At 39.4% G+C, this 13,790-nt stretch overlaps 1 pseudogene; it reads right to left on the minus strand.

Annotated features, from left to right (window-relative positions):
* LOC149289608 (zinc finger protein 236-like) overlaps nt 1–13,790 on the minus strand; it is a 58,057-nt pseudogene that overhangs the window by 28,868 nt on the left and 15,399 nt on the right.

Below are 13,790 nucleotides of genomic sequence, written 5' to 3' on the forward strand. Positions count from 1 at the left end.
GCCGGCACCTGAAGTTGTATACGCGTATTGCGTAGATGTCCCCCGCCGGCCCCGCAAGACACCCGGGAGTCTCCTCTGGTAAGTCGGGGGGGGGCAGAGTGGCAGCATATCTCGGGGGGGAGGACAGTGGCAGCATATCTCGAGGGGGGAGGAAGACAGTGGCAGCATATCTCGGGGGGGGAGGAGGACAGTGGCAGCATATCTCGGGGGGGAGGACAGTGGCAGCATATCTCGGGGGGGAGGACAGTGGCAGCATATCTCGGGGGGGGGAGACAGAGTGGCAGCATATCTCGGGGGGGAGGACAGTGGCAGCATATCTCGGGGGGGAGGACAGTGGCTGGCAGCATATCTCGGAGGGAGGGGAGACAGAGTGGCAGCATGTTTTTTTGGTGCTTTTTTAAAGAAAAACTTTTTCTTTAAAAAAGCACCAAACTTTTAGGGTGCGGCCTATATACGGGGGCGGCCTATATCCGAGGCAATACGGTATATATATATATATATATATATATATATATATAATGCAATTTCTCCCATTATTTCTAAGCATTTTAGGACAAACACTATATCAAGCTGTGACATCACTATGATGATGTCAGTACCCTAGCTAGTCTAAGGCTTCCAAGCTGAAGCCAGGAAGGAGAAATGTCTCAGCCTGTGACATCAGACCATGGCTGCTGGATAAATAGCTGAGTTTTTACACTGAAATGCTGCTTGCATTTGCTCCAATTATCCCCAAAAATGTTATTCTGCTAAAAATAACTTAAATATCTGACAAAATAAAACGTAGCTGGAGAGGTTGACAGAGTCTAATTAGAAAAATATACCTTGAGGAAGACCCTGCTGGTCAAAAGACTGAGGCTGTAATCCCTGGGAGTCATATTGGGTGATGTTTTCCTGCAGAGCATGTTGGGAAGTAACATACCTGTCTAAAACATAAAACATTTTTTACTAGGGAACCAGACTGAAAATGTTCAGTGTGTTCAATGATGTCGGCATGCATACACGGAATTCAATACATCGAGAAGATATTGCAAAAAGTTTTGACTACTTTACTGTTTGAAAACATTATGCTTTAAAGTACAAGATGTTCCTCAGTGCAGTGTTTTTAGTGTAAACTGCATTTTCAATAAAATAGACAATAGACATACAGCCATGAAGGCAGAATGAGAGTTTGATTGTACATTTATTTATTTAACTTCAGATGTAAGACTTTTACATGTAGAGTTATACATGCAAGACATCTGTGTTGTAAGTCCCATTACCCACAGAAAAGGAAGACAGAGTGCCACCATGTATGGAGTATGTAGATGACCATGTAGTAGTAGCAGCCTTAGCTGGTATTCTACTAGCATACATCAGATTGGCTGTCGCTACTCATATTGACTTCAATGACCTAGAGCATGTACAAGAAGCGTACTTAAGCATGCTTACTGGGAATACTTTGTGATTTCAATAGAGGAAGATAAGGGAGGAGAAAAGGAGAGAAGTAGAATTTCCTCGCTCCAATAGCTGAATAATATCTGCACTAGTTTCCATGCAATATAATGCATTGGGGTTCATGCAAAAAATGTCCCCTTAAATACATAGTCATCCTATGCTCAGTGTCAAATATTACAAATTAATCCAAGGATCTCATGGCATTCAATTTCGTTTACCTTCATCAGTTTCCAGAGGCTGGTCAGACAGAGTCTGGCCTAATGCAGGTGAAACAGTATCCAGAACTGGTTGAGGACTTAGCTGCAAAATGGCTTCCTGTTGTGAGACAACATTGCTTGACTGATGGAGTCCATCACCCTCAATCTCCACCTGTATCTGATTAGATACGTGGATCTGGTCTACTGTTGTTTCTTCTGATGCTGCGGGCTGATGCTGTTGGAGTTGGTGGGCCACTTCATACCTGAAATAAGGAAAGGTAATCCATAAAATGTACTGTACAATTTGCATGTTTTCTATACATCTAGTACAAATAAATATACAGTATATATATATATATATATATATATATATATATATATATATATATATATATATATATATAAAACATCAGGAAATCACATAGTAAAGGGTTTAAATAATAAAACATTAGGACATATATTTGGAATAAGTCATGGTCTACATGGGTTTGATGGAACAATTAGATGAGGACAACAATGTACAAAGTAGTAGGTCCGAACTGAGAAATCTACACCCACACATTTTGCTTTCTGAGTAAATGGGGTATATATAGCAGTTTATAAGTAGTTTTAAATGGGGATTATGGGCCTTGCAGTTCCAGCTAAATCAATATGTTTTTAGATATGTAGGTCTCCCTCATCTATATCCCACAGACACATCTGGACAAAAACACTTATTATGTTTTATCTTTCCTATTAATAATAATGAAACAAACTCCTTAACTGTCCATGAGGAGCACACAGAATGTAAGTTGAGAGCAATGGCACCTTTGTTTGCCTTGAGTAATGAACATGACTTTAATTTACAGCAACTACATTGATGACGAAAAAAAGACATGTAACAGCAACAACCAATGCTTAGAAATCAGGGCATTCCAGCCACGTCAATGCAAGAGGATCAGATTATTTTTTTCTTGTATAAATAAAGATAATGATAAGCCCTGGTCTGATTCTTTTTCTATCCTTCAGTAAGTCTTGGAATTACGTAAGAATGAGTAACAGAGCTTCTGAGATTGCTCTGTGATAAGAGCTGTATGTGACCTTCTGTACGTTAAAATCATCCTCGCCCAAGCAGTCACTCATGTTCTGTCTCATTCCCAGCAACTTCCTAATAGACTTTTGCTATATCTTTGTCCCTCGCATTCAATAGTCGGAGTTCACGAGAATATTGCCGTTTCTAAACCTTATTGCCCTTGGTGACTGTGCTTTAAATTCAAAAAGTAACTTGGTGACCCTCCACTAACAGGGTTTTGTCACATATGGTGGAGAGTGAGGTTGAAGGCTCAGAAACAGCAATATTATCATGAACTATGTCTTTTACTGGCAAGTGAAAATAAGAAACACCCAAAAAAACAAAATCATATAAAGCCTAGCTCCCAATTAGAGCCCGCTCTGGCTACATTTTGCTGACCCTGACTGGCCAGCCCAACTATCCACTAACTATACCTGTTGGCCAGACCCAGCTAAGCCAGGCTCTGGAAACTCTCCCCAGACAACACACACAGGTCCAAGCAGGTAATGCCACACTTGGCTCAGGGATCGTCTTTTCAAGGCCTCTTCTTGCCCTGGGAGCACCAAGGAACTTCCTCTCCCCTCAACAGTCTCTCTGAGTCTGTGGTCTGAGGGAGCTTAAATGTCCATTTCCTCCACCTGTTGCAGGCTTCCTTTAGAATCCTGGACTGGATCATCCAGTCTCTTGCAAAAACCTAGCATTGGCCCTTCTGGCTCTCCAAATGCTGCACCCAGCGACCCATACACAAGGGCTGCACATTATCTGTGTACATAACATCCAGGGCTTTAAAGTGTCACAATGTGTATACAGAAACATACTATAAACGAATACGGTTATATATATACTTGCCTGTGAGTTTTCATGTGCTTTTTGCAATTTAGAGAGGTTTTAAATGTTTTCTGACAATAAGGGCACATATACGGTCGCAAATCATTATGGATACCCATATGACGCCGGAGACTTCCCCCTGTAGTAAAAGCTCCGTTACATATAAGACACTTGTAAGCTCTTAGACCAGTATGTGTCCGAACATGTGCTTTGAGTACTCCGGAGGATGCAAAGCCTCTTCCACACTGCATACATTTAAAGGGCTTTTCTCCAGTATGGGACCTTTAGAAAAAGAAAATAAATAGCAAGTGAACATTTTATATCCAAGAACATATCGTTTAGATTATACAGATTGTTTATTTTTTATTACAATTTGCAGTATAAAATAATAGGGTGGCTGTTTGATAGAGATGTAGAGAATCCAGGAATACGGAAACAAGGAAATTGTTAGAAATATTAGTGGACAGGACACAACCAAGTGAGGTGACCTTCTCGGTTTCTCTTTGCGATGTAATGGTTTTGTCACCTCTCCCCAGTAACTCATCGGGAAGTATGTGAATGGAATTGTGGTCAACACCTTTTTTGATGTGATCTCTACATTGCTAATTACTTTACTGTCTTCATTAAAAAGTTGGCAATACGCTACAATTTAAAAAAATTAATAGTGGAGGCCTAAGTATAGTATGTCTGTTACTGTATTGTGTTAGCATGAGTTGATGTCCGCATAAGTGGGTGTTGGCATAAGCGAGTTGCACGGTTGCAACATGAGTATGTGTGTCAGTGTATGGTGTTAGTGTTGGAATGTGCCCCTAAGAGAGTGTTTGTATGTGTAACTGTATGGTGTTAGTGTATGGCGTTAGTGTGAGCAGTGTTAGGACAAGTTTGCGTGTTAGTATGTGTGTTACTTACTGGGTTGGGGAAATACTGCACTCTTGCACTACCAGACCTAAGCTCACCCTTAGCACACCCTGGCATGTTACGTTCAAACATTTGTTCTGTGCGCAGCCAAGTGTTTTCCTTGACTTACAACACATCTCATCAGCTCTCTGTATTATTCTTTTGCACTGAAGGGTTGTCATTTAATTTTTGAATAGATTTTAATAACATAACTCTACATCGTGACTGCTTCCATTTAATACCTGATATGCTGTTTAAGGTGGCAGGATTTCTTATACGCTCGGTGACAATAATAACACTTGTACGGTCTGTCAACTTCATGTCCGTAACTGTTTATAAAATAGCTTTGGAAAAATTGACTATTCCGAGGAATCGGCTGGATTAGACCTGTGTTTCAAAAACAAAACCAGCACAAAAGGTTAATGCATGACACTGTCACATAAAAAAAAAAAAAACAGTACTTCCTATAAACAAACAATACAAGCTTTAAAAACGTTAGTTTCATTATCTTTAAAACAAGACACCAATCTTGAATCCACATGTGATGCATCTGACAACTCAGGGATGGGCAACCCCCATTTAATTGTGCCATTATCAGTGTTTAGCGTGGTTTTTAATACATTTTAGGTGGTTTTATATACTTTTCGCAATTTATCTGACACTTTAAAATGTGTTAATATTGGTAATTAGGATTACTCAAAATATACCTTTCATGAGACAAGGACCATGTGCCACCTGAGGAATGAGAATTCTGACATATACAACTGGAACAAACTTCATGTGGGAACAATTTTTCTAGACCAAAGATTATAGATACTACGAGTAGGTTACTGACATACAGATATGAATTATACGTATGCATATTACAGGGCTGCCTTTAGTGCATAGGATCATGACTGTGTGTGTAGGCTTCCCACTGGCGAAAAAAACTATGTAACGTAACTACACTAGGTTTGTGCCTCGACAAGCTGGGTATATCAATAACATTGTGTTTTACACATCAAGCTCAACATGTCAGTAAACTCAGTTGCACATTAAGTCACAAGTAGGCCCACTGACATTATTTTACAGTCCGTCACAATCTCATATGGGGTGCTGTCCACGGAACTCAGTCTCGGTTTCATTTTCACATGAAAGGTGCCCAATCTGGGAGTCTTCTACGCAAAAATTGCCTTGAGTCCCAAAAAGTGTACCATTTGGCAGTGCAACTGTCTTGGGATATTCTGCACCGCTTTCACCTATGTACCTATACAGAACTCGACTTCAGTAACTGTCAAGATCCAAAAACGCCTTCCTGGATTTTATAGTAGTACATATCATATCTTAACGCATACAATAATAATTCAATATTGCATGTTTTCTGGTCTTAAAAGTTGTAGAACATAGCATACAATCGCCAAAGTTTTCATATCACTATCTTCTACACTCATGCACACTTGGCAAGTTCTCCTATTATTTTTATAAAGTTGGCTCACGTCTCGCTTTCATCTCTTGTTCCAGTAAGCCTTTCCTTGGTCATTATCCTTCTATCTTATAAGGTTTATCACACATTCAGTCCCCTACCGTAACATATCCCAATTTTAAATTGTTTCATCTTATTCTCCCTGCTACTTCTCGTGTCGCTTTCCCGGCACCTCTAGTTGCCTGGCAGCAAAGTTCTTCTTACGCGCTGGCTTCTTCTTTTTTTTTTTAACATTTGCAGTCTTTATGACCGGTCGTATGAGGATTACATGAACCAAATGTTTTTTTGTGAACATCATAACACAAATACTTCCTATTTCACCCTGTTGCGCCATCTGACGACTGCACATCTATACACCGTTCTGTGTCGTGTTATTCAGAACGACTCAACATACCCTCCAAAGGACACTTGAGCCTTGATGGCTCAAAGGGTACAGATTATAAAAAAGAAGGTGTTATCACTTTTACGTTCAGGAACAGCTAGTTTTATCAGATGGTTTTGCAAAAATAAAAGAGGATTTGATGTTAATACTGTGAAATCACCTTACTTCAGTTTGGTGGATGTGTAACACTTATCTCTACACACAATCAATAGCCGTTTCAAAACACACATTCTATGGTCATATCATTCATTTGAACATGTGGGCTAAACTTACTAAAGCTAAGCAACAAAGCCATGAATGTACTTGTATGCTCCCACAGAAGTTATTCATACGTGCCAGCAGTCCTGAATTTGCCAACTTGGATCACGTTCCAGCTGTTGGCTCCATCATTTAGGTGGCTTGTTTATGCCTGGCATGGAATAAACTTAATAAAACCTGTCCTGGAAACTCACTGGTCTCTTTTCCGTAATCCCATCCATATGCCTGCCCACCAGGTCCAAAGCCCACTCTTTTTCCAACCCCTATAATGAATTAGACATCCAGGGGCAAAGGACACATTTACTCATTTTCCTTTAAGTCAAACCCTTCATGCCAGCAGTTAGCAGAGAAAACACCTAGGCGCAATCATGTATATTTGAAAACCCCCAAAATTAAATGTTTAAAGGGGGTCTAATGAGACCCCCTTCCCCAAACACTCATGCACAAAGGGCTGCCGTTGAATTGAACAGCGTTGCTTTTAAGCAGCCAGTAGTGGCCAAAAAGGGGGCTTCATAGCTGAGGTTTCTCCTAAAGGCAAGCAGCAAACATGAAGCAAGGAAATACATTTGTGCTGCAGTCAAATCCCTAACTACATTTCTTGTCATCTTGATAAATTAGATGTCTATAGCGGTTACATAGCAAGAGAAACAAGGGATTCTGTTGTGCATAAACATTAAGTCTTCAGTTCCATTGGACAACACAAAATAAAGAAAATGATGAATAAACAGCAGTTTGACATATTTCTATGACACATTTTGTCTCAGAGTGCAAGGTCTTTTCTTTATTAAAGTCAACATTAGAAAATCGCACGGCTCTGTGACACTGTCCTTTATCTATAAGGACCAAAGCCGCTGATTCCAAATCCCCTTTAATGTTCCCAGTAAGCTCGATTGTGAAGATAAAGCAGGGAGCTATTTATCAAAGGCAAGATTAAAGAAATTCTAAGGCAATCTGCATCTGAAACGCAAATGTGTCTTGCAAGGTTTTGGGAGGAATAATCAATCGTTTATGTCAAAAAAGGAAGCTCAATACTTTAGGCAAAATAACACAAACTAAGCCTGGGTACACCTTAAACGGTGATATTTCTTCAATGATGAACACCTAATTTTTCTACCTTATCCAAGTATTTCCTCAATACTCTTTGGGCTAACAAACTTTCTAAAATACCTTTGTAAATGCCTTACCCGTAGATAGCTAAAGAACCTTCAAACTCAAGCAGAGACCTAAGATGCCTTACCTTCCCATAGCATGATCTATTTCCCAATCATTTTCAAGGTTAGAATGTCTCAAGAGCTTGAAGTTCTTTATACTATGATTTAGCGGGAAGAAGTATTACTACCTTTCTAAACAGGAAAATATCATGAAATGACAAAAAAAGAAGCAAGAGGCTCCGAGTGTACAGAACGCTTCTGAAGTACATCTTGCTTGACGTTACTTATTAAAAGCAGTGGCTGGTCTAGGTGGACAGGTTCAAGGGGCAACAGGGAACCCAACTGACCCGGCTCCTTACAGGGCCTCTGCTCAATGGCTCTCTTAAACGGAGATCACTGATCTCCCTGACCGACCGATTAAAACTACGGAGAACCGTGCCGAGGCAAGGCTTTCATGGTTTTCTTCTGCCTGGTGCTGCGTGTCCTTAAAAGATGGAGTTCCACCATGCCCAGACGCTCAGAAGGATGGCAGCACAGAGCGAGAGGCTGGTTGCTCTACCACGGCTCGGCCCAGGGCAGCACCAAACACTGATATGGCACAGATTACAAAGAGTTGTTCCACTTAAACAAAACATTATTTGCACTCTCTATTATGGTTAATGACAAGAAAAGGACACAGAACCATTAAGAAGAGTTTTCCGTTCATATGGCAACAACTTATCAGTGCCTGCTTCTGATGCACATGACAATTAAGTGTTCCCAGCGCAAAATATGAGCGAGACAAAATTCTACATGATTAAAGCATTATTTCTGGGAAGTGCTTGTTCAGCCATGGCTTTCATTACCATTTAATCCAAAAGCTGGCGCTCTGTGCAGACAATCGATTCCAGTAATCGGGAAAACAAACACAGAGACACATTTCAAGTAAACTAGTTTATAACATACTATAAGAGTTATTTTCAATGATCCCAGAACAAAGAACAGTAGCATTGTGAATAAAGCGGAAAACCCTTTAAGTATTAATATTCGAAAAATAATATATCAGGAAATGCCGTCACTGTAAAGGCAGGCCTCTATGATATTTAAAGTATATACTTATATCCACTTTGCACCAGAGACTGTCCTGCTTACCAAGATCTGTGATGAGAATAGGTTCTTGTAATGGGATCTCCGATACCGGAAGATTTGTTTTCCCAGTACGAGCTTTGCCGGGTTTACGCTGCTGACGCAATTTTCTCAGCTCGCACTGTTTAAAGTGTGACGCAATGTGAGTCTTTCTGTGTCCAGAAGTGCGGAACTTTTTGTCACAATGTGGACAAGCAAAAGGTCTAACACCTACAATAAGAAAAGAAGAAAAAAAAAAACACTTAAAAAGATGATTCTCTGCTACCCTATAACTTTATCCAAGGTTATAAAATGGCCCTTAACATTAGAAACTATATTCTTTCTGCGAGGAAGTCTGCATGATCATGGAACTACTACTGTAGCTTAATATAGGAGTTGTCACTTATTTGACACTTATTTACATTGGAGTTGCCTCTGTTGCCACTGACAATTAGTTACAAACCTAAAATCCAATGTATGTTATTAAAATCATGTAATAATTCCTTTATTAGGGATCGTAGTCCCATAATTAAAATATATAGTATCGAGTTTCACACTAATTATTACATGATTTTAATAATATATCGCTTGGCCGTCTCATCTTTAAGGAGTGCCAGCGTTCTATTTTTGTATAGCCATAAGAAGCACTGTCCGTGCTTTTCAACACTTAATGGTAAATATATCGTACGTTTATGCTATACAATACAGAGCCAATGTCTATTTAGCGTATGGATGCTCCCTGCAAGAAGCGATAAAAACAATGAACACCCTGATATAATCCAGAGCGCTGATTGAGGTGACAGAAAGCAATGATTGATGGACGTCGCGTACATTTGGCACTTTGCGAAAGATAATAAAGCACCTTGATCTCCACCAGTTGGGAGGTGTTACTGACCCAGACAGCAATAATAGGATCTATTATCGTGTCAAGTTTAAACAAAGCCGGTGGCAATATTCTAAAGTAACCCGCAGGAAAACAAAATGACTTTTTTGGGATCGTATGCAATTTCCTGACTTTTAGAGCTTTCAGGCTCAGTACACACCATTGCAGCTATTTTGTACTTTGTGCGGAAAAAGGGTAAAGATTAAAGCAGTGATGTACTTTCCAATTAGTTAAAGGTAGAGTAGACTATGTACTCTAGAAATGTATTAAATCCAAGAAAAAATACTTCTGTTCAAATGGACAGAAAGCAACGTAAAGCTGGCATAAGTGGCAATGCAAGAAAAATTCTAATTCTTATTCAACACCATTGTATCCCGGGGACATGAGATACAAGGTATTTAAAGTAACCAAATGCGGAGATCGGAATTTGTAAATCGGCTGATCAGGTTAAGCCTTTGAGGACTTTTTACTTTGGATAATATTTGTCTGCCTATTATAAGAAAGTAACAATAATAGGATATATAAGAATAGTTAACAATAGTGATCAGGGTCACAATGACTCAATGGACACACAGAACGTGAATTAAGCAATCCTACCCTACTGGACTGATCTTCCTGGCCATTGAAATAATGGAAGATTTTAGACTAGCGATCTAGATCAAACTAGTAAACACATGAATTCCAGAAATATTGTGACTCCAAATGATGCCGGTTTCAATCTATTGTTTCTCAAAATGTTGCTAGTAGACCACCAATTGGTTTTGACTGGTTTTGTTACCATTTGCATGCTTGTGTGCATCTGTGTGCTGTAAACATTAACGTGAGGAGTGCACTGGTCACAAAATAGTACTTTCTAAAGAAATCCAAATGAATCTTGGTGATCATAATTACGTGTATTTTGACAATAGGAGAGAACCAACTCATCTAGTATGTTCTCTCTCTACCTTAAAAGAATAAATATCATTCTTGGTACTGTCACCTGTACTAAGCTTATCTGAGACATTCTTAAGCCCCCCCCCTAAATTATCCCCAGCAAATTCTACTTCAAAGCTAGTCCATATGTACATGAATAAATGGATACCATTTCTACCAGCACTGTATCTCCCATCTATACCTATTCCATTTGCTTGGGCGTAAGGCAACCCCATTCAAAAGGAAACAAACCTAAAGTTTGATCTTAATAAAAGAAAAGGCCGGAATCCAGAGTCAAGGCTTTGGAATTCCGGTGTCTAATGGCCTGTAGATCATTTTCTGGCCCTATATTTGGCCAAACTTGGTACTTAATTCAGGGATCGCCGTCTCCTAAAAAGAAAAAAACGTAAATGATAAGGTTGGCGTACTTACCTGTGTGTAGGCGAATGTGAACCTTCAGACTGCCGGAGGTGGAAAAGCATTTCATACAGAAATCGCACTTGAATGCCTTAATGCCGGTGTGTGTCTTTATGTGAGCGGTGAGGGTGCTTTTCACAGCAAAAGCCCGAAAGCACTGCATACACTTGAACGGCTTCTCATGCGTGTGAATTCGAATGTGCCGGACCAAGTCACTCGGTTTCTTAAACTCTTTCGTGCAGTACGTACAGACGTGCCACCGCACTCCGCTCTCTTCACGGACAGAACCTGAAAGCAATCAGGCCTTTGGTTAAGGAATTGCTGAGAGATTTCAGTTTTGTATAGATAGCTTAACATACTCATTGTTGCTCTGCCACCAGAATCAAAGCCTGTGTACAGCGCAGAGTACCGAAGACAAGGCTATTTGTAGGCAAAATTTAGACGAGCCACGAGACGAGTGAAAAATACAGTATCTGGGGTGATATTTGGAAAAAAAAAAACAGAAGCCTTGTTTGGGGTGTTTTAGTTGAGTTATTGAATTAAACAAGGTAACACTATTTGGCCCATCTAATCTGAATTCTGAATCATATCCCCCCTGTCACGTCTTTCTTCCAGACTATATATGTTAAGATCTTTTCATGTTCCCTGGTAAATTTTATCCTGCAATCCATGAACCAGTTTAATTCCTGCCTGCCATCAAATTCTATAGGGGTCATCTATACGTTTCGGTGCAGAGTGGTAATAGCGGAGCAATGAGCAGAGAAATTCCATTGGATACCATAGTTATTTCCCCCCTTTACCAATTTGCATCAGATTCCTCTTGGGTTTTAACTTACCGTATCTACATAACTGCAAGGTTTGAATCCTGCTATTCAAGTTAACAATACCTTAGAGAGAATATTCAGAAAAGGAATAAGCGTAACTTTGCTTTTAGAAGAAACGTACTGCTTCAAATAACTGTTTTATGCAACGCAGAATAACCATGAGCTATAAGTCTGTATTATGCTGTAATATTTTAATATGGCTCACAGGTTTTAAAGTTACTCTTAATTATCTTTTACCGATTGCGGTTTCATGAAACTACTGACCCTTTTCGACAATTAACAATCTGCATTACACAACACCAACACTTCCAAACCAACCTGACTCTTTACTCATTATTTTTTCTATTATTCAAATCCTGATCCTGCTTTAGAAGAATAAAAGGAGACAAACTGTACTTTTGGGTTAAGAACAGTTAATTGGGAGTGCATCATCTATGCCGAAGGTAGCTCAGAATATCTGATTTATAAGAAACATGGGATTTGACAACATGTTTCCTGATGTAAAGACTCACACCTAAATCAATCATGGGTCTCATCTTAGATTCAGTACAGCGTTGTGCCAGTCTCATGCATTTTTCATTTCCCTACTGTTTTAGCCTCTACCACTTATGCTGGGAGCCGGTCCGTTTATCTACCACCCTCTCAGTAAAGTAAAACTTTCATTACGCAAGGCCAACTCAGCCCTTCCTGTAGGGGAAACATACTGAGGTTTTACCCATCATAACACACATGGATGTTAGAGAGCTTTTTTTATGATTAAAAAGAGAATTGGTTCCAACTCCTTGACTTAACTCTTCATCATGAAGGGCCAATTCCGCTGCAATTCTGTGCAGGGAGACCTTGGGTGGCCCTGTATAAAGTATAGTTAATTAAGTGAGATTTCTTCAATGTCTCCTCATCCATTGAATTATGCATTATACGGGGCCAGCTCAGGTCTTCTTGCTGTAGAAGCCTGTCAGTGTTAGCCCTTCATAATGAATATTGAAGTGAGGGAGTTAAAACTATGACTGGCAACTCTCCCTTTAATGAATAAGCCCCAGAAATATTAGGTAAAGTGATTATTTTCTCCCCTGTGGGAAACACGTACGAGTTTAGAACTTAGAAGATAGAGTTGGAGGGATAGGGGAGGAACGCAGACCACAGCTTGGCATTTCTCAATTACTAAAGATGTTCAGACAAAGTTGCTTTATGTAGCCAAAAATACACTAAATATACATTGGCATTGTTGCGTCATAGAAAGCAGAACAATAAACTACACTGACCACAAACCTGATCTGCTGGAAATGCTAATATGTGTTAGTGTTTCAATAATAACGAGGACGGTTTTACTGCACTCTTCTCCATATCTAGGGCTCCCCATTTATAGACTATGCTCATAAATCTGAGTGCCTTCCAGTTTACACATATACACATATATAATATAATATAATATAATATCCCAGTCTGGGTTTCCCCTTTGGCATGGAATCCACAAACAATTAAAAAGCATTAATCTGCCAAAACATTAGGAATCTCCCTTAAAATGAATGGCACTCAGTGGCTGCCAGTAGCATCTGTACCTGCAGTAAAAGTTGACTTCTTCTTTATTATCCTCTTCTCAGTCTTGTCTCCTTTGTCCTGATCGTCTTGGTCTAACCCATGCTCCTGATCATTGCAGTCCAGTTGCGGATTTGAAAGACATTCTAGTTCTTGCAGAGCTGGCTTGGTCTGGCTGGTGTCACTGGGAAGTGTGGCAACGGGTATCGATGAGAGCCCACTATTTTCCAGTGCTTGCTAGGATGGCAGCGACAAAATGGGTCAATATCCAACTTGCACTAGCGTTTAATAATACAATTAAAATTACTTTATATATATATATATATATATATATATATATATATATATATATATATATATATATAAAATTATATAGTTTATTATATATTATTATTATTATATTTTTTATTACAATATAGAGACCTCATTTTATCTCATTTTGTTCCAATAA

Source organism: Sceloporus occidentalis, unplaced genomic scaffold (genome assembly GCF_023333645.1).
Source record: "Sceloporus occidentalis isolate IW3139 unplaced genomic scaffold, rSceOcc1.0.p SCAF_44, whole genome shotgun sequence".
Lineage (NCBI taxonomy): Eukaryota > Metazoa > Chordata > Lepidosauria > Squamata > Phrynosomatidae > Sceloporus > Sceloporus occidentalis.